The sequence below is a fragment of the Lutra lutra genome, chromosome 8, assembly GCF_902655055.1.
Source record: "Lutra lutra chromosome 8, mLutLut1.2, whole genome shotgun sequence".
NCBI lineage: Eukaryota > Metazoa > Chordata > Mammalia > Carnivora > Mustelidae > Lutra > Lutra lutra.
This window is the reverse complement of record NC_062285.1, coordinates 141824309-141842743: the sequence shown is the minus strand read 5'-3', so window position 1 is coordinate 141842743 and position 18435 is coordinate 141824309. Positions and strand designations below refer to the sequence as shown.

The 18435-nt window shown below is 57.1% G+C and overlaps 1 protein-coding gene across 3 annotated transcripts in view; it reads right to left on the bottom strand.

The window, feature by feature from the left end:
* The window catches only part of TBC1D22A (TBC1 domain family member 22A), a 298901-nt gene that overhangs the window by 181808 nt on the left and 98658 nt on the right, over nt 1-18435 (bottom strand). The window lies entirely within an intron of this gene.

Below are 18435 nucleotides of genomic sequence, written 5' to 3'. Positions count from 1 at the left end.
GGGACAGCACCAGCCCTAGAATCCAGGCCCTCAGCCTGTGCCCGCCGGTACCCCACCTGCCGCTGCTCCCAACAAGTACCAGTAACCACCACATAGGCCGGGGCACCTCGGCACAGAGCCTGTCCCAGCGGGGCAGCTGCTACACCCCTGCTGAATGAGTCAGGCGTTCACGCACATACGTCCATGCACGTGTCTCCTTTCACAACCGCGTTCTAGCGACAACCAGCAAGAACATTCAAATGAGCAAAAAACCAAAACCACTCAACATGTGGCCCATCTGCCATTTCTCTTGTGCAGACGCCACAGGGCTGGCACCGCGCCACCACGTCAAGTGCCCTCATTCTGATGACCGGCCAGGGCAGTGGCCCAGTGGTCAGACAGGGATGCAGGGTCCATGAGGGAGAGGACCCCTCTCAGAGACCCCAGTCACCCCCACCCCAGCCCCTGGGCAGTCACGCAGCAGTCATGGCCTTGCCCGGGCACCTGGACACGAGCAAGGCCCAAAACAGTGTCCTAACTGCACGTGGCCTTTCCTCGCCGTGCACAGGGTGGAGGCCGGCCAGGGAAGCGAGGGCACGGTCAGCGCCGAGACCACACCGGCGGCAGAGAGCAGGCAGGACAAGGCTGCTGGAGGCCGAGCAGGAACAGCGCCAGGCAGGACCGACTCGTGACAGCTCAGCACACAGGGCAGTGCAGAGCCACGGAAGTCAGCGGAGCATCTCACTAAGGACAGCCTGAAGCATGTGTACAGCTCCTGGCAGACTTCTATCCCACACTAGAAAGTTCTAGCAAAGACAGCCAGCAAGGTGGGGGACTCACTTGCAGGCATGCTCAGTCACCACGTGGCCAAGAGCAGGAGAGCCTGATAGTGGAGAAGCATTCCCACCGTCCACTCCCGGGGCAGGCCCCCCACCTGAGACCTGCAGGGACTCAATCGGCCAAGAGACGGGGATCCACCTGCTGTGGCCCAAGCCTCTCTTGTAAAGAGTCTGGCTCCTTCCGGTCCCAGCACAGCCTGCTTCCCTGGCACAGGGCGATGCTCAGATGGCCCCAGGAGCACCCAGGGATGGGATCGGGCCACGCCTTGGGCCACTGCTCACATGGCCCATGTCCCCTACACAGGGCTCCCCTCAAGACAGGGCAGCAAGGCACCCAGAGACGGGGTCAGTCTGCTCTGAAAGCAGCTCCCAGGCTGGAAGGGGAGCAGGGCACCACAACAGACACCCTCATGCTGCAAGAGGGCACCATTGGCAGCGCCCTGCAGGTCGGGGACCCGACGCGGGCAGCAAGGACATCTGCGGTCACCACATGACAACCAGGCCTGAGGAGGGCTGGGAACAAAGCAGAAGCGTCAGCCCCACAAACAGGTAGATGGAAGGGCTCCACAGTGATACACACTGCGTTCTGGAAGCCCCTGAGGGCAAAGGAGAGATGGAGGGGTGACTTGACGGCAGGAGGGAGTCATTGGGGACAGCCCTGGATTCCACGGTGCAAACGTGGGCTTCAGTAAGCAACCTAACCCCAGTAACGACAGCGTTCGCATGATCACACAACAGCTGCTGACATTGATGAGATGCTGTTGGCCTCACCACCTCCTCTAGATGTGTTGGCTCCTTGGCTCGTCCTCCTCTAGATGTTGAGACCAGTACGATTACTACCCCATCATCAGATGATGCGGCAGACAAGCCCCGAGATGGCTCTGTGCCCCACCTCCCACCTTCTGGTGTACACACTCCTGTGGTCCCTTCCCAGAGTGTGACACACACTACAACCTGCTTCGCACAGGGAACACAGGATGTGCACGACTATGTCACATAAGACGACACCCGTCCTGCCAGGAGACGCTCTCCCTGCTGGCTTCCAGGACACAGGCTACCACCCCGTGAGCTGCACACGGAAAGGGCCATGTGCCGAGGACCTAAGGGCCGCCGAGAGGCAGCGGGGAACCCAGGCCCCACCTCCACAGCCTACCGGCCACCGAGTCCTGCCAGCAACCACGTGGGTCTGCACGTGGATCCTTCCCCAGTCAAGCCTCGGGTGAGTCTGCAGCCCAGACCACGCCCGACTGCCACTTGGGGAGATCATGAGCTGAGACACGCCCAGAAGCCTGACCCGCAGAAACTGCAAGACAACGAACACGGTAAGTGTGTGTTGTTTGAGTGTTAGGTTTGCAGCGATGTCATTACACAGAAACAGTGATTCACACAGATGAAGAAACTCCAGCACGGTGGGGTAAGCAATTTACTGGGAACAGCGGAGCTGGGAGTCCGTGCTGGTGTCCGACTAAACGGGGCTCTCGTAAGGATTACAGAATGCCACCACTGGTCTGCTGTAGTCCACAAGAGTTGTTTTCATGTGTAAATCAAAAAAGGACGGAACGCCAAAAAGTAACAGATATGCAGTAAGAAGGAAACAGTAACGGGGATGAACTCTGGGGAGCTAGCTGCATCTAACCGGTTCGCCTGCGCGAGACCCAGCAGGGCCCGGTGTGCACACGTGCATGTACACAGATGCGTGGGAGGTGTGCGGGCAGGTGTGTGGTGTGTGCGTGTCTGTGTGCGCGCAGGCATGAGGTGTGTGTACACACAGATGTGTGGTATGTGTGTGTGGGGGCTGGTGTGTGGTCTGTGTGTGTGCGTGCGTGTGTGTGTATGTGCGCTGGAGGAAAAGTTGGAGCTCAGGGCCCAGAAGTTTCCTTTCCTGCTTTGCAAACTCACGGCGTATCAGCCGTGGAGCCCTCCCACCCTTTAACTATGCCCCAGACTTTCAGAGCACTTGGCTATCGCGTTCTCTCTCTCTCTCTCTCTCTCTCACACACACACACACACACACACACACACACACACACACCCCAACCCCACCACAAGCAGAAACGCAGGTTTTCCCTTGGTGCTCCGGCACAGAAAGCTGGCGAGCTGACCAAGCCGGCCCCATGCGGCAGGAATGCGGAAGGGACGTGGGTCTTCTCAGTGCGGCCAGTGCCCATGCAGACAAGTGGAGCGACTCCTGGGCCCAGAGGCCACAGCAGCTCTGAGACAGCAGCAGGGGAGACCTGCTGGCCAGGGCTCCTGACACAGTCCCAAAGCTTTCTTGACAGAGCGTTCTCGTCCTGAGATGGACCAGGCTCCGTGGGACACTACCTGGGGAAACTGACGGAAGCACTGGGGGCAAACACATCTGGCAAACAGGACTGAGCAAGGCGGCAGGAGGGGCAGCCGAGCCTTTTCGGTCCCAAAGAGACTGCGCATGTGCTTGCAAAGCTGTGTGTAAAGGGGCCAGCAACCCAGTGATGACCTACTGGGCCTGCATCAGGGCCCCTGCGCAGGGCTTCCAGAAGCACAGGCTGGCCCGCACGCTCACAGCCGCAGAGTGCCTTGCGTCTACGGGACCTTGGGAGAACGTTCAGAGTTCAGATTTCCCTTTAATTAAGGAGCTATCCGTCAGGTAGTTCAAATTATTTAAATTTAACTCTACTTGATCGCTCTTGAAAATCTGAAAATTATACTTTTAAGGCTTTAATCCCAGTAACATGTAAATAAAGGGACAAGGGGTTCAAGCATAAACAAAAATGGCATTTTTTAAAAATTTTATTTACTTATCAGAGAGAGCGAGCGCGGTGCACAAGGAGGGGAGCAGGCGGCAGAGGCAGAGGGAGAAGCAGGCTCCCCGCTGAGCAGGGAGCCCGATGCGGGGCTCGATCCCAGGACCCCGGGATCATGACCTGACCTGAAGGCAGATGCTTGACCGACTGACCCCCCACCCCAGGTGCCCCAAAAATGGCTTCTAACAGGACAGGCGGGCTAAAGCATCAGAAGAGCACGGCCAGCCGCGGAGGTTTGTGACGACGGATGCAAATCAGGCTCTGCCCCTAAAGAGATGGTCGTGGTATCGAGCCCCACATGGGGCTCCCTGCTCAGCGGGAGGCCTGCTTCTCCCTCTCCCTCTCCCACTCCCCCTGCTCGTGTTCCTGCTCTCGCCGTCTCTGTCAAACAAATAAATAAAATCTTTAGGAAAGAAAAAAAAGAGACAGAGAGACACATGCCTGTGGGTCGTCTCCCCCCGGGGTCCAGCCTCGAGGCAGTCATGTCCTCAGCACCACAGCGCCCCCACAACAGGCACCCCCGCCCCTTCTCTCGGCTCCACCACCACCAGCTAGTGGCCATCGTCTCGTGTCTGGTTCTCTGGGACAGCTTCCTGGCTGGTCTCCCTGCTCACACCCTGCACCCCACGCCCCCCAGAGCAGCAGAGGAGCTGGTAACACACGGCAGGTCACACCGCGCGACGCCGGTGGCTGCCCGAGACCCGGAGGGTAAAAGCAAACTCCTGGCCATGACTCCAAGGGGCTGGACCTGCCACTCCCTTCCCCACCTCTTCACCTCCACTGGGTCCTCCTGCACCAAACCAGCCGCTTCTGTCCCCACCCCAAGGCGTCTACGCTGGCTCCTTCCGTCAGCAGCACCCCACTCCCACACCCCCAGCGCCCCAGATCTCCAGCATCAGGTCATAGCTCCAATGCCGCCTCCTGAGAGCCAACCTCCTGGACCGCCCCAGCCGGGACAGCAGCCCCTTCCGGGCCTGTAGCTCAGCCACTCGCCCGTGAGCCCAAGGAAGGGTCATCCTGCATCCTGTCCACCCCGTGCCCTCGGTCCTGGCACGGAGCCGGCACCAAGGAAAACCCTGGAACTCTCTCCAGCTGAAGCAAGGCATTAATGAGGATCTGGGACCTGCACCCTCCTCTCTGAGCCCCCACTCGCCTCTGCTCTCCGAGGTCCGCGCCACCGGTGGGCCCCAGACCCTCCCGCTGCACAGAGATCTCAGACCACACCGGGGTGTGGACCCGCGTCGCCCTTCTGTTTCTCCTTCAATGGTGCTCCGGGCCCAGCTCCTCGGAGGCCAAGCCGCGGGGATGTCAGGTCCCCCCTTGGGAAGAGGTGAAGCGAGCTGGGGCCCACGGAGACTCCGCTCCACTCCAGGGAGCGGTGGGGGCAGCCCATGGCCCAGGGAGCCCCGACGAGGAGGTGACCAGCGAGCTGTGAAGGCCGGAGCTGAAGCGGGAGGGACGGAGAGCAGAGGGGGACGCGGCCGGGAGGCCAGGGGACAACACGGGGCTCGGGAAGACTCAGCCCCGAGCGCGGGGAGCTCATGTTCGTCGTCGGAAGACGCTCCTGTCCCAAGTCCAGGTCCAGGCACGGGGAGTGGGCGCCAGGCGAGCACAAGGCAACGTGCCCATGGCCACCCGTCGGCACCAGCCCCTCACCCGGAGGAGAAGCAGCCGCGTTTCCTCCTCGGGGACCGCGCCGCCTGCAGGCTGCCTCCGGACCCGGCTGGATGCTTGACAGCAGCGTCCAGTGACGTCCGCCGCGCTGGCTGCTCACCAGCGTCCACGACGACGGAGTCGCCTGCGCGGGCCACAGTGGGCTCATGTGCGCTGGGCCCTGACACGTGCTCCGAGTGTGCACTCGGCTCCTGCTGTCCCACGGAGCTGCGCCCACGCCACTCGTCTCCCCACGTACTATTTCCCTCTAACAATAGCCATTAATTTCAAAAACAAGAAAAAAACCAGGATGTTTCTTTGGCAGGAAGGGGGAAGAGAAGGTAAGTAACTGGCCTAAATGTCCTTCAGCCTCTCTTCATTCTGTCAGACTGTCCTGCCACACCGGGGACACACCAGGAAGCCATGGGTGGCCCCACCTCCGCCCAGAGCACCTGTAGGCCCCAGGCCCGCACCACTGGCCCGGCGGGCACCCCCAGTCCTACGCGCCCGATTAGGCCTGTGGCTCGGCCAGACACCGCCCACAGCGCGCACCGCAGCGGCGCTCTCTCCGCAGGGCGGGCGGAAGCCGCCCCCGCACGCGGGGACAGTGCAGCCCAGACCCCCGAGGAAAGAACCCCCATGCACCGCAATAACGTCAAAAGGATTTCCATGTAGGGAAAATGCCTGGTGACCCTGGGAGCTCATAAGCCCGGAACGTGGAGGGAACAAAGTCCTGAGCGGCCAGCTGAGGATGGTGTCCCGCGGAGGGCAGCCGGGCGAAGGGACCTCGGCAGAGGGGGCCGGCAGGACGTGCAGGCAGCCAGAATCCCAGCAGCCCCTCCTGAGGGCCCCACGGGTCCCTCGTGCTCCAGCTCCGGCCGCAACCAGGCCCCCTGCCAGCTCCTGGCCCTGCTGCCTTCCAGGGGGGCTGGCTGCAGGGGCTGGAGCAGGACAGGAGCCCCGTGGCCCCAGGAGATGGGGCTGCTGCGGGACACCTGTCCCAAACCTAAATCTAGCAGCAGCCTGACTGACCCGTCCACTCGGGGCTGCTCCAGGAGCGACCACAGGCCAGGCTGCAGAGCTGATGGGCAGGACAAGGCCCACATCAGAAATGATGCGCGCTGTTGCTGGCTGAGGGCTACTTTCTCTTTGTTTATTTCTCTTCACTGACTGCGATTATATCCTGGATCTTTTGTCTTAAATCACGTCATCCGACTTTGCTTTGCCTATGTCTGAGGTCACGACAACGAACACAGGTCAGAGTCCCAGTCGCTCAGCATCACTCAGAACTCCCTCCCCGAACCACCCAGATTGTCCCGTGGGGTCCCAGGGTACTCACGGCCTCCCTCTGCCAGCTCCCGTCTCACAGACCCTCGGCCCCGTCCCCAACAAGGTCTGTGAAGACCCAAGTGACAGCGTGCCCCACCTTAGATCCCGCCCCCGCCCCACGGACCAGGACAGCAAGCATGACCGTGAGCACATCAGGACGGGACCTCTGAGGGTTACCCCGAAAATATTTTTCCATTTGCCTGTCATCATAATGAGCTCCCCAGAGACGAGACATCACTGATAGCAAGTGGTAAGGCAAGGGGCTGCTGTTCCCAACCCGGGGGGATGCGCGCTGGGGGGCTTCTCACCTGCGCCCGATACCCGCCGCTCCCGTTCACAGCACACGCCAAGCCCCCTCCGAGCTCCTGCGCTCAGGCTGGCAAGAGAAAGCACCAGAAGGGCTTTCCTATCACCATTTCCGAGCAGGAGTTTTCAAAGTCAACAACATGACCCTTTAAGGGGTACAAGCACCAGTTCCCTTGAGTTCACAGCCGGCCATGGGCCTGGGGGCAAACTGGGCACTGGCATTCGCTCCTGCTGGCTGCTCCATCCTCAGGGCCTCACTTCAACATAGTCTCAACTACAAACGAAGTCAGCGGACTCTTCAGAAGGACAGTCGCCAAGTGCAACCGGTCGCTGGTGCAACCCCGAGGACGAGAAGCTCTTGACCATGCTCCCGTGCCCTACTAAGGAAGGTGCCAGGAAAACAGGTTACTCTGGCCACAGCCAGGCCTTTCACTGACCAGGCCCAATTCCCCAGAGTGACAGAGGCCAGAGCTAGCGAGAAGTCCCGCCAAGGCAAAGCGGGAGCCAGCAGGTCACCGAAGTCAAGGGCCAAAAGCCAGAGGAGCCAAGCCAGGAATCAGGCGGAGCGAGCCAGCAGCAACCCGAGGGGGCGTGGGGCCCTGGTCTAGCACCAGTCCAGCCCCTGCCCTGGGGTCAGCACAGGGAGGCGACAGGACAGCACTGCTACCACGTGGCCAAGGCAGCTCAGCTTAGGGCTGGAAGCCACCCTCCAGCATCTACACTGTGGCCGGCACCACAGGCACCACCAGGGCCCCCAGGCCTGTGCAGCCTGCCAGCAGGGCGCAAGGCAGGGCCATGGGGGAGGCAGGACAGCCCAGCCGGGGAGTCAGGACATTCTTCCTACAAGGCTGCTAGAGGACCAGGTCGGGAAACTGAGGCTCCCAGAACTGGGACACGGGGCAACCTCAGCAATTCAGTGTTATCCTCCAAATTCAAGTGTCCCCACAAAGCACCCTGATCGGAGATGTGTCCTCCAGCTCTACACATAGCCAGAACAAGGCTGGCACCACACACACAAACACACACACACACACACACACGGACTAGATGGATGACAAGACAGGACCCCTTCTGCTTCCTGCACTCCTGTCCGTGGCCACCCTTCGACAGCCCAGTGCTGAGGACACAGACCATGCCCAGGCCTGAGTGTGCACTCGCACTTCCTCGGGGGGGGGGGGGGGGGGTCACAGCCCCCACCACGCCATCTGGCGGAGACTCGGGTGTCTCAGGGGTCAGGTCGCCGCGGCAGGACAGGTGGAAACACGACGGCTGCTCGTGAGGGGGACCACGGGAGCCGGTGTGGAGACGGGAGGGAGCTCTGTCACGGCGCACCAGCTCAAGGTTCAGTGCTGTGCTATCCGTCTGAGCAGCGGCATCATCTGCCAAAGGACAGTAAGCAGGGTGCCCGGGAGGACGGGGCGCTCAGTGAAACACAGAATGACCGGGAAGGGCTCCAACAACGATACACACTGGATCTTACTTGCTATTAAAGTTCTGTTAACATCCCTGATGTGCTTGTCTTTGCTAAAGAGTCAGAATTCATTAAAAGTAGCTCAAACTTTCAACTCTTCCCAAAGTATCTTTTCTACAAATGGACTTACACTGGGCAACAGCAATAAAAGACTTGCTACCGTTACCACCAGGGCTGAGAAAATGCAAACCCGGCAGTCATTCCCAGTTTACTCACTTGCCGAACTTCAGGCACCCAAGCACCAAGAACGGTTTCTCCTAAAAAACTCAGAAGCCATTCTTGCGCAGAAGCCTCCCGGGAGGGGTTCAAGAGGGCCCCGTCTTCGTTCTACAAACATGCTGTGCTCTCCACGGACCCGCCAAGGCAGGACCCAGCCTGGCCAGCCCCGTGGGGCACTCTGGGAGCCCCGCCACTCTGCAGTCTAAGAAAACGAAATATACTGAACCCAAAAACGTCGCTGTGCTCATGAGGACGTACAAAACCTGACTTCAGAAATCTGAAAACCTTCTAGCGTATGCATGAGCCACATGACTTCACAGCACACAAAGCACACGGAGACCATCTCTGTGCGAGGAGCAACAACATCACTGTCCTGCTGAGGGGACTGGGGACTCACATTCCTGGAAACCCAGGAGCAACGTGGCCCAGAACGAAGTCATCACGGCGCAAGCGTGTGCGACACGATCCAAGGAACACCGGCCCCACATGAATTCTACCCACCGATGAATGACACCAAGTGAGAGCCCGTGACAAAACGTGGGTTACAAGGCAGCCCCCTACCACATAAAATATACGCTAGGCATACAGAGACGGCCGCTGACGATGTGTCACGACGCTAATTAATGATGTAGAGCTCTCTTAAAGCAGGCAATGAGGCCATGTGTGGTGTATGAATTCCTTGACACTCACCTCCTTCAAACGTGACAATTTACGCCCCACATTCTGTGCTCACGACAGGAGTTTGATGAGGTTAGCAAAGGCACAGATGTCTCACTACACTCAAAGCACTTTCAAACAAAACATCACAGTGTCACTATTACCAGACCAAATATTCGACACAACAGACACGGCTGTGTGCCAGAGCGTCCTGAAGAATCAGGGCCAGTCAGAAAGAAGCAGTTTTCGGGGCGCCTGGGTGGCTCAGTTGGTTAAGCCGCTGCCTTCGGCTCAGGTCATGATCCCAGCGTCCTGGGATCGAGTCCCACATCCGGCTCCTTGCTTGGCAGGGAGCCTGCTTCTCCCTCTGCCTCTGCCTGCCATTCTGTCTGCCTGTGCTCGCTCGCTCTCCTCTCTCTCTAACAAATAAATAAATAAAATCTTTTAAAAAAAAAAAAAAAAAGAAAGAAAGAAAGAAGCAGTTTTCAAATTCAGGAGTGACCAGACTTCCCTTCTGGCGGTACGGCCTGTGAGACCGCCACTGACCTGCTCCTGCCAGGCCCTGGAACAGCCCACCCCCAGCCACGCAGGTTTACTTCTGGAACACGCACGCCCTCGATACCAGGAAGTCTACAAATAAATCCACCATGTTAAGAGAATAAGGAGGCAAAAATGAATTCTCCTACCAGATGATGGGGGAAAGGCCGGATAAAACTCAACACCACGAGCAAGGCCCCGCCCCTCACACAACAAAGCGTTCGTAAGGCTTAGAGTGACCATCCCGTGGGCACCGTCAGCACCGTGGGCACAGGCCTCCCGTTACGGTCAGGAATGACGCCGGGAATGACTGTATTCAGTGCTGTGGTAGGAGTCTTAGCCAGCATGTATCAAAACACGTATACAAAACAAAACTTAGCCAGCATGTATACGAAACAAAGCATGTATCAAAATAGAAAAAAAAGGGGCGCCTGGGTGGCTCAGTGGGTTAGGCCGCTGCCTTTGGCTCAGGTCATGATCCCAGGTCCTGGGTTCGAGCCCCACATCGGGCTCTCTGCTCGGCAGGGAGCCTGCTTCCTCCTCTCTCTCTGCCTGCCTCTCTGCTTACTTGTGATTTCTCTCTGTCAAATAAATAAATAAAATCTTTAAAAAAAAAATAGAAAAAAAAGAAACTGCCGTTATTCATGAGTAATAGGATCCCCTTCTCTAAATCTTCAACCACATCCACACATGAACCTGAGAACGGATGAAAGTGGTCGGTAATGTGGGCCAGACAGAAGACTTGAGGACAGAAGTCAGCCGCCTCTCCGGAGTATCACAAGAAGACAAGAAAGAAAACACTGCTAAAAATAAAGGATCCAGAAGACTAAAGAAATGCAAAACAAAACGTGAATTCTCTCCAACTGATGGGCAGATTCAGTGTGATTTCTGAGAGCGTCATGAAACTGACGAGCTGATGGTACATTTCCATGAACAGCCCAGAACCAAGAACAACCCACGGGCAGCCCAGCCTGCAGGACAGCAAGACCACGGAAGCCAGCACGGGGACAAATGGACAGACGGGCAGAACGGGGGACAGCCCAAACGGAGCGCGCTACGTGTGGAACCCTGATTTAAGGCCGAGCTGATCCGAGGAGGAGAGGCTGCAGCGGCTTAACCACGCGGGGAGACGCTCAGAAATCAGACCGCCACCCAACCCACGCACACAAAGCCCATTCCAAACAGACTGTGGCCCTAAATCTAAAGGGCAGAACTTCAAACTCTGGAAGACTCAGACTTCTTTGAAATCATGAGGTTAAAAAGAATGTCCTCAGGTACAAAAGCCGGGGTGCCGGGGTGGCACAGCTGGTTAAGTGTCCGACTCCCGGTTTAGGCTCAGGTCGTCGTGACCTTGGGGTTGTGAGATGGAGCCTTGTGTCAGGCTCTGCACTCAGCACGGAGTTTGAGTTTCTCTCCCTCTTCCTCTGCTCCTCCCCAACGCGCGTGTGCGCTCTCTCTCTTTCTCTCTCTCCTCCCCTCGTTCAAATAAATAAATCTTGAGAAAACAGAAACAGCTGTAAAAAGGTGTGATCATAACGGCAACAATCGCGGAAGTAGCCGCAGTGACTCATGAATGTCTCCTCACCAAGAGAGTGAGGAACAAACCGCGATCGGAAGGGAGAGGCACGTATCCATCCACATCTAAAACAGAATCTGCTTCCGGAACAGACTGAGAACCACTTTAAATCAACAGAACTAGCAAGCACAAGAGAAACATAGAACAAAAGCATTTCTCAAGAGAAGAAACGCAAATGGCCAAGAAACCTAAGAAAAAATAGCCAACTTCGCGTGCACTTAAGGAAGTCAAAGTTAAAAGGCCAACGGGACACCACAGGCGCCTCAACCTGACAATCCCAAGTCCAGGCAAGGGACAGTGGCGGCCACTCTCCCCAGCACCCCAGTCAGTGTCACCTGTGCGCACCTGAGCCAGCCCCAGCGCCCCTCCCCACACACGCCCCAAAGGGGCTCTGTACGTGCACACCCCACTCACAGGAATGTGCCCAGCGACGCCGAGAAAACACACCCGATGCGAATGGCCTGAATGCTCGAGCAACGCGAGACTGGAGGGAGCCGCACACAAACCAAGCCGTGGAGAGCGACGCAGCGCTGGGACACGAACGCCAGCTCCAGGCAACAAACCAAAGGCTATGACAGAAAGAGCCACCACGAATATATTTAGAATAATCCCATCGGAAAATGAAAACTAAAAAAGGCAAAAACATATGCGTGCATATAAACACATGACAAAGCCAGACAGAAAATCAAGAGACTAGTTAACCAAAATACAAGAGAACGACCACTTGCAAATGGTCGCTTGCTGGGAGACAGGGAGGCCCGTGGGGAGGGACACAGGAGGCGCGTGGGGAGGGACACAGGAGACATGTGGGGAGGGACACAGGGGCCTCAGAGACACCAGCTCTCACTCTTCCTTCCACGAACAGTGGCACCTGTAGGTCAATGCTTACTTGTCTCTTTGAATCTAAACATAAATGTCACAGAACTTCTGCTCTGGTATGTTCTACCATAAAAACAGAGACAGAAAAGGAAAGATCTAGCGATCGGATTCCCAGAACACACACCAGAAGAGTTTAGCGAACTAATTCTATAACAAGCAAGCACTTCTGGGCGCTTCACAGACGCATCCCCACCCCTGGGGAGGGAACAGCTCAATTACGGGCCCAAGTGAAGAGACAGGGAGGAAGGAGCCATGGGCAGGGAGGGCACGGGGCGTGCCTAACGCCTGCAGGACTGTCCAGCAGGACTGTCACCTCTCCTGTAGAAGGACCCACAGAACACCCACACGGGAGGCCTGTGTGAGTCCGCGTGGCATCACTCAGCCACCGTGCCACGCGCCAGGCACCACCGCAGGGACCGCAAGAGGAAGGGAACCCCAGGCCATGTCCTCAGTCTGACAAGACAGAGCCGAGTGCCCAGTCCCAGCCAGAATCCTGGCAGAGAACTCAGAGGTTCACTGAGTCGACCCAACAGATCCGGATGGAACAGATGGAACAGTCGACCCAACAGATCCTGCTGCCAGGCAGCCCGGATGGAAGACACCAGCGTACAGGCTGCTGCCCCTCTGAGCGAGGTCTAATGGGACCGAGACTCTGGGCTGCAGTGAGAAACACAGGGGCACTGCCGGGCCAGCCGTGGCAGGAACAGGTGGGGCTGACCTGGCCGGTTCGGGCCGAGGTCTAGGGGTCGGCCACGCAGGGCGGACTGCTGAGGAGTCCTCCATGTGCAAATGCCAGGAACCCACTTAGATGTGGTCCCAGATCATGGGTGGCCAAAGCCAACTCTAGAGCCTCCAAAGCGGTCTTCCTCTGGCTACTACTAGCCCAGCTGCGGGCAGGGTGGCAGGGCCCACACGTGTCCATACGAGAGCACCGCAAGTGCACAGCCGCAGGCAGGAGCCCGGTCTAAACCCCCCGCGTGCCCCACCGCTTTGTGCCTCCTAGAAAATGTCCATCCTTCAGGGCCACAGAAAACTCATCACCCTAATTCTAAAAACTGCACATAAATAATGTGGCTTTAAAAGCCTGCATGTTCCATTATCCTCTGCGTCTGGTGAAATGTAATGAGACATCACTTCTGCATGGCTAATTGGAAAAAGCATCTTATTTCCCTAATTTGTGAAACTGCTCTAAGAAGCAGATAACCAGAGGGCAAATAATGTAATAAGTGCGGAGGCAAAGGCACTCGGTAGATGATGAACTTCTCAGTAGAGAAGGTCCCACAGCCATGTTTGAATATGGTCCTTCTAATAAACTCGCCGTTCCCACCACCGCAGCCATGGGGCCACTGCTCAGAATTCGTGTTTTTCAATGTAACGGATCTACTTTGTTCAACACTGGACAGAAGGTTAAAAAAAAAAGTCGAAACAAATAGGGGGCCAAAAAGTTAAGAATTTTACTTTCAAACAACAACGTTGGATAACAACAGTATCAATTTCAACAAAATTTCCTAAATCCCATAGGATGCCAGGAGATGCTCCGGGCACCCAAGACACAGCCAAGGCCCAGCCCCATCCTCCAGAGGGGACAAACAGGCAGAGCGAGTCACAACAGGAACAAGAAGTCAGACACAATCCCACAGAAGCGTCATCAGAGACCACACCTCTGACAAGACAACCTTCCAGAAAGATCTGAAGGCCCAGAGGGAACCAGACACTCCGAGGTCATGGGTGAGAGAAAGAGGAATCCTGTCAGCTGTTCCTTTGACAGGTAGCCATGAGTAGCGGCTCCGTGTCACATGCTGCCTGAGGCACCAGAGGGAGACGATCTGCTGTCCTCCTGGAACCTGTCGGACCTGGGGGAGGGGCGGTGACCTCCTGACCAAGGCTACTGGCCTCAGCCGTGCTCCTGCTCTCCAGCTGGGAGCAGCTGGGCCATGGCCACCTGCCCTGCCATCCATGCTGCTCACTTCAAGACCTTCCTAGCAGCTGTGACGCACGTCCTGAGGCCCCCAAACTAGCTGAGCCTCCACGAGATCCGGACCTCCAGGCTGAGCTCGCCCAGGGAACAAGCAAGGAGAGGTCTGAAAAGCAATTAGTGCGCAAAAATGGAATAGACGTGTCATGGAAGAAGACCTACACACGGCAAATCGGCACATGTCAAGACGCTCCCCGTCCTCAGCCATCGGGGAACTGCAAACTGGAGCCCCGGAGGGTACCACCACACACCGGCTGAACGCCAGCAAAAACTGAAATGGCTGGCGACACCGCGTGTTGACAAGGACACGGAGCAAGAACGCTCCTATCCTGCCGCGGGGGTGCGGACTGGGACGGCCCCCATGGAAATGAGTGTCAGTTTCTCAGGAAGCGGACCCCCCCACAGGGCCCACACAGCCTCCGTCCCGCGAGGCACTCAGCACGGGGGGACGCATCCCTCGCTGGCGCTCCGCCAGAAGGCCGACAGCAAACCTGCAATGGCCCACACGTGGGAAGAGCCCGAGCGGCCACCGGGGACTGGCGAACCTGTAAGCACACTGGGGAACACGTGCAGACCACGGAGTCCGGCTTGGCGGGACCACAGGACAAGAGAAGCTGCTCGCGGAAGGCTGCGATACGTGGGATGCCACCTGCAGGAAATTCTGAAAAAGCCAAACTCTAGAGACAGAAAGCAGCAGAGCACTTCACAGGGGCACCGGTGGGGACGGAGGCGGACAGCAAAGGGGACTTCTCCGGGTGGTGGGAATGTTCTAGATCATGATCCAGGTGGTGGTCACATTCGTACATGCAGGTATCAAAACTGATCGAACGACACACTTCAAATGGGCGAATTCTATTGTCCATCCACCAGACCTCAGTGAAGCCACGGGAGGAAGAGGACGGGGGGCGGCGGGAAGGGGCGCCGGAGCAGAACTGGGCCCCGTCTGCTGAATGAATAAGAGAACGTGTGGACGGACGGGAGGACATGCCACAACCCCTCGTCCCAAGCAGTCAGAAGCCCCAGCCTCCAGGGAGGCATGTGGACCAACTACGGTCTGAGTGACATTTTCCCAGGTCCGCACAGCCAAGGTCAGCCCCGTGACTCAGTTCTGGCTGTGGAATAAGAGAAGAACTGCGAGCGACTTCTACAAACGAGCTGGAAAGGGAAGGACACGTCCTTCTCTGCATGTCTTCTCCTTCTGCTGCTCCGGGACAAATGTGATGCAGCGGCCGCTGGGGCCGCAAGGGGAAAGCCAAGGCCAGAGGAGCCCCTGCCTCGCCGCCAGTGAGCTCGGGCCTGGGACAAAACACCCTTCTGTGCGGTGGGCCACGGGCTGTCCGTAGCAGAAACCCCTGGGCCGAACCTCTGCAGCGCCAGACGCCAGAACCGGGCTTGCCTACTGCCCACCCCAAGACCACAGCTTTCCTGACGCCCGTTGCTTATCGCTTCACTGCCTGCACGCCCGGGCAGGCTCTGCCGCTCCGGGGACGTGCGAGCACAAAACGAGAAAGCATGTGCAGCAGAGAGACCCGCTGCTGGGGGACAGGCACCTCAAAGCAACAGGACCAGGGTCCCGGGACGTCCCAGACAAGCAGACACGTCAACACCAGCCACGGGGACTGCACTCCAGCCCCGGAACCCAGAGCCTGTGAGCTCTGCTCTACAAGGAAGGTGTCGAGTGTCGGGAAAAATAGAAAAATGAAATCAACTGAAGGTCTGCGGCCGACTCTACATTCCATTAAAAAAAATGAGTGAAAGAGAGATAACTGAATGTTATCTCCGTGTTCCAGATACGGTAGGTACAACTGCTAAAAAAGACAATCAAAAAGAATTGTCTCGAAATTACTACTTCTGTGGAAGACTAATTTTCTCTCTTTGTGTCCTATAATCTGGAAGTACTTTTGCTTTCATAATCCAGGATTCGTGTTCAACAAACTTAACAAACAGACAACAACAGATAGGGAAGTTTAAAAGTACATTTACGGGAGAAATCAAGAGGCAAAGCAAATATTTCAAACGTTAAAAAAAATTCCGTTTTAAAGAGGTACTGTTTATAATAGAAACAAAAAATACGATAATTAAGAATGACTCTAATAAAACACACAAAACCTTCCACGGAGCACATTCTACACCAACGCCGGAACAGCCCGGAACGTGGAGAATCCACAGGTTGGTGAGAACACAGACTGTATTTCGCGGAGAGGTCCGTCCCACCCCCCGGTCCCCAGACTCCGTGCAGCCCCCGCCACATGACCAGCAGACAGTAAACACCAACGGGCACACGGAAGCTGGGGCCCGGTGACCGCAAGGCTCAGGTGGGTGCATGCGGGCCGGAGACGGAGCGGGGAAGCGGGGCCGGGCTCCACCCGCGCACAGGGACGCGCCTCATGCCGCCCAGCTCACTGGAGGCTGTGGTGTTGAGGGAAAACGCCTTGAATTCTGGACAACACAGAGCCCACGGAAACACGTGTGAGCGTGAGAAGGACGAGCGCCAGACGGGAGACTGCAAACGCAGGCAGACGAGGTGGAGGCCATGCGTGAGGCCAGGCCTGACAGGTCACGTTATGGGCAAGGTCACTGGATTCCTGCCTCACGTGGTGCACAGCTGGGAATGACAGACGCATGGAACGTGCAGGTGTGGAGAGTAAATGTTAAAACTTTCAGGTGAGAACGTGCGAAAGGCGCTGCGTGAAGTACGTGGAGATTTCTTAAGAAAAGCACATGAGGGACACCTGGGGGCTCAGCCATTAAGCATCTGCCTTCGGCTCAGGTCATCATCCCAAGGTCCTGAGACTGAGCCCTGCATCAGGCGCCCTACTGGGCGGGAACCCCGCGGCCCTCCCCCACTCCGCCTGCTTGTGTTCCCTCTCTCGCTGTGTCTCTGTCAAATAAATAAGTAAAATCTTTTAAAAAAAAGAAAGAAAAGAAAAAAGAAAAGCACAGGACCGCTAACCATAAAGACACGAAGAAGTCTGACCACACGGAAACCAGGAACTTCCTGTCACCAACAGCCACCAAGAAGGAAGTGAGAAGTGGCCCCAGCATGGAAGAGGATGCGTGTGACACGCAAACTGACGAAGATTTAGAACCATAACATATAAAGATCAGCAGGCAATAAAAAGTTAGATCAAGAGGGGCGCCTGGGGGCTCAGTGAGTTAAGCCTCTGCCTTCGGCTCAGGTCATGATCTCGGGGTCCTGGGATCAAGCCCCGCATCGGGCTCTCTGCTCAGCGGGGAGCCTGCTTCCTCCTCTCTCTCTGCCTGCCTCTCTGCCTACTTGTGATCTCTCTGTCAAATAAACTAATAAAATCTTTAAAAAAAAAAATTAGGGGCGCCTGGGTGGCTCAGTGGGCTAGGCCTCTGCCTTCGGCTTGGGTCATGGTCCCGGGGTCCTGGGATCAAGCCCCGTGTCGGGCTCTCTGCTCAGCGGGGAGCCTGCTTCTCCCTCTCTGCCTGCCTCTCTGCCTACTTCTGCCTACTTGTGATTTCTCTCTCTGTCAAATAAATAAATAAATCTTTAAAAAAAAAAAAATTAGATCGACAACCCAAAAGAAAAATGGGCAGAAGACAGAATCAAGCATGTCACAGAGGAGGGAACAGAGAAGCCCATCAATACGGGAAGAGGTGCTTATGCCGTGAGGCACGAGGGACACGGAGAGGGAGGCCACAACAAGAATGCGCGCCTCAGGGACACGAGGTGGGCAGTCCCCGCGGGGCTGCGGAGCGCAGACCTCACACTCCGCGGGCGAGCCCGTAAGCAGCGCAGCCCACCGTGGGGCACGCTGACACCAGCCTGCGGGCTCCACAGGCCCACACCCCAGCACACGACCGGTCCGCATCTTCGGCAATGCCCCAGAGAAACTCCTGCCTGTGGGCACCCGCGAGAACATGCTGGAAGGCCCTGATCCCAGAAGATCCCTGACACCCAAACGTCCAGCAGCAGGAGAAGGGCTGCGGAGAGGGTGCGATGTTTAAATGTCGGTTCCACAACCGGCCACCAGATCGGCTGAGCCTGAGAAAACAACGCAGAGGGAAACACAAGCTGCTGAGGGACAAGGCTACCGGGAAGGAGGTGGCCCCTGCTGCTTCCTAGACACCGACTGGCCACAACAGCACAGGACGCACGCTGAGGTCGTGCACAATCACAGAATCAGGAGGCTGGTCACGTCCTACGGGCCTTTCAAGAGCTGGGTGAGAACCGGGAGCAGCTCCAAAAGCTCCCACACGAGGGG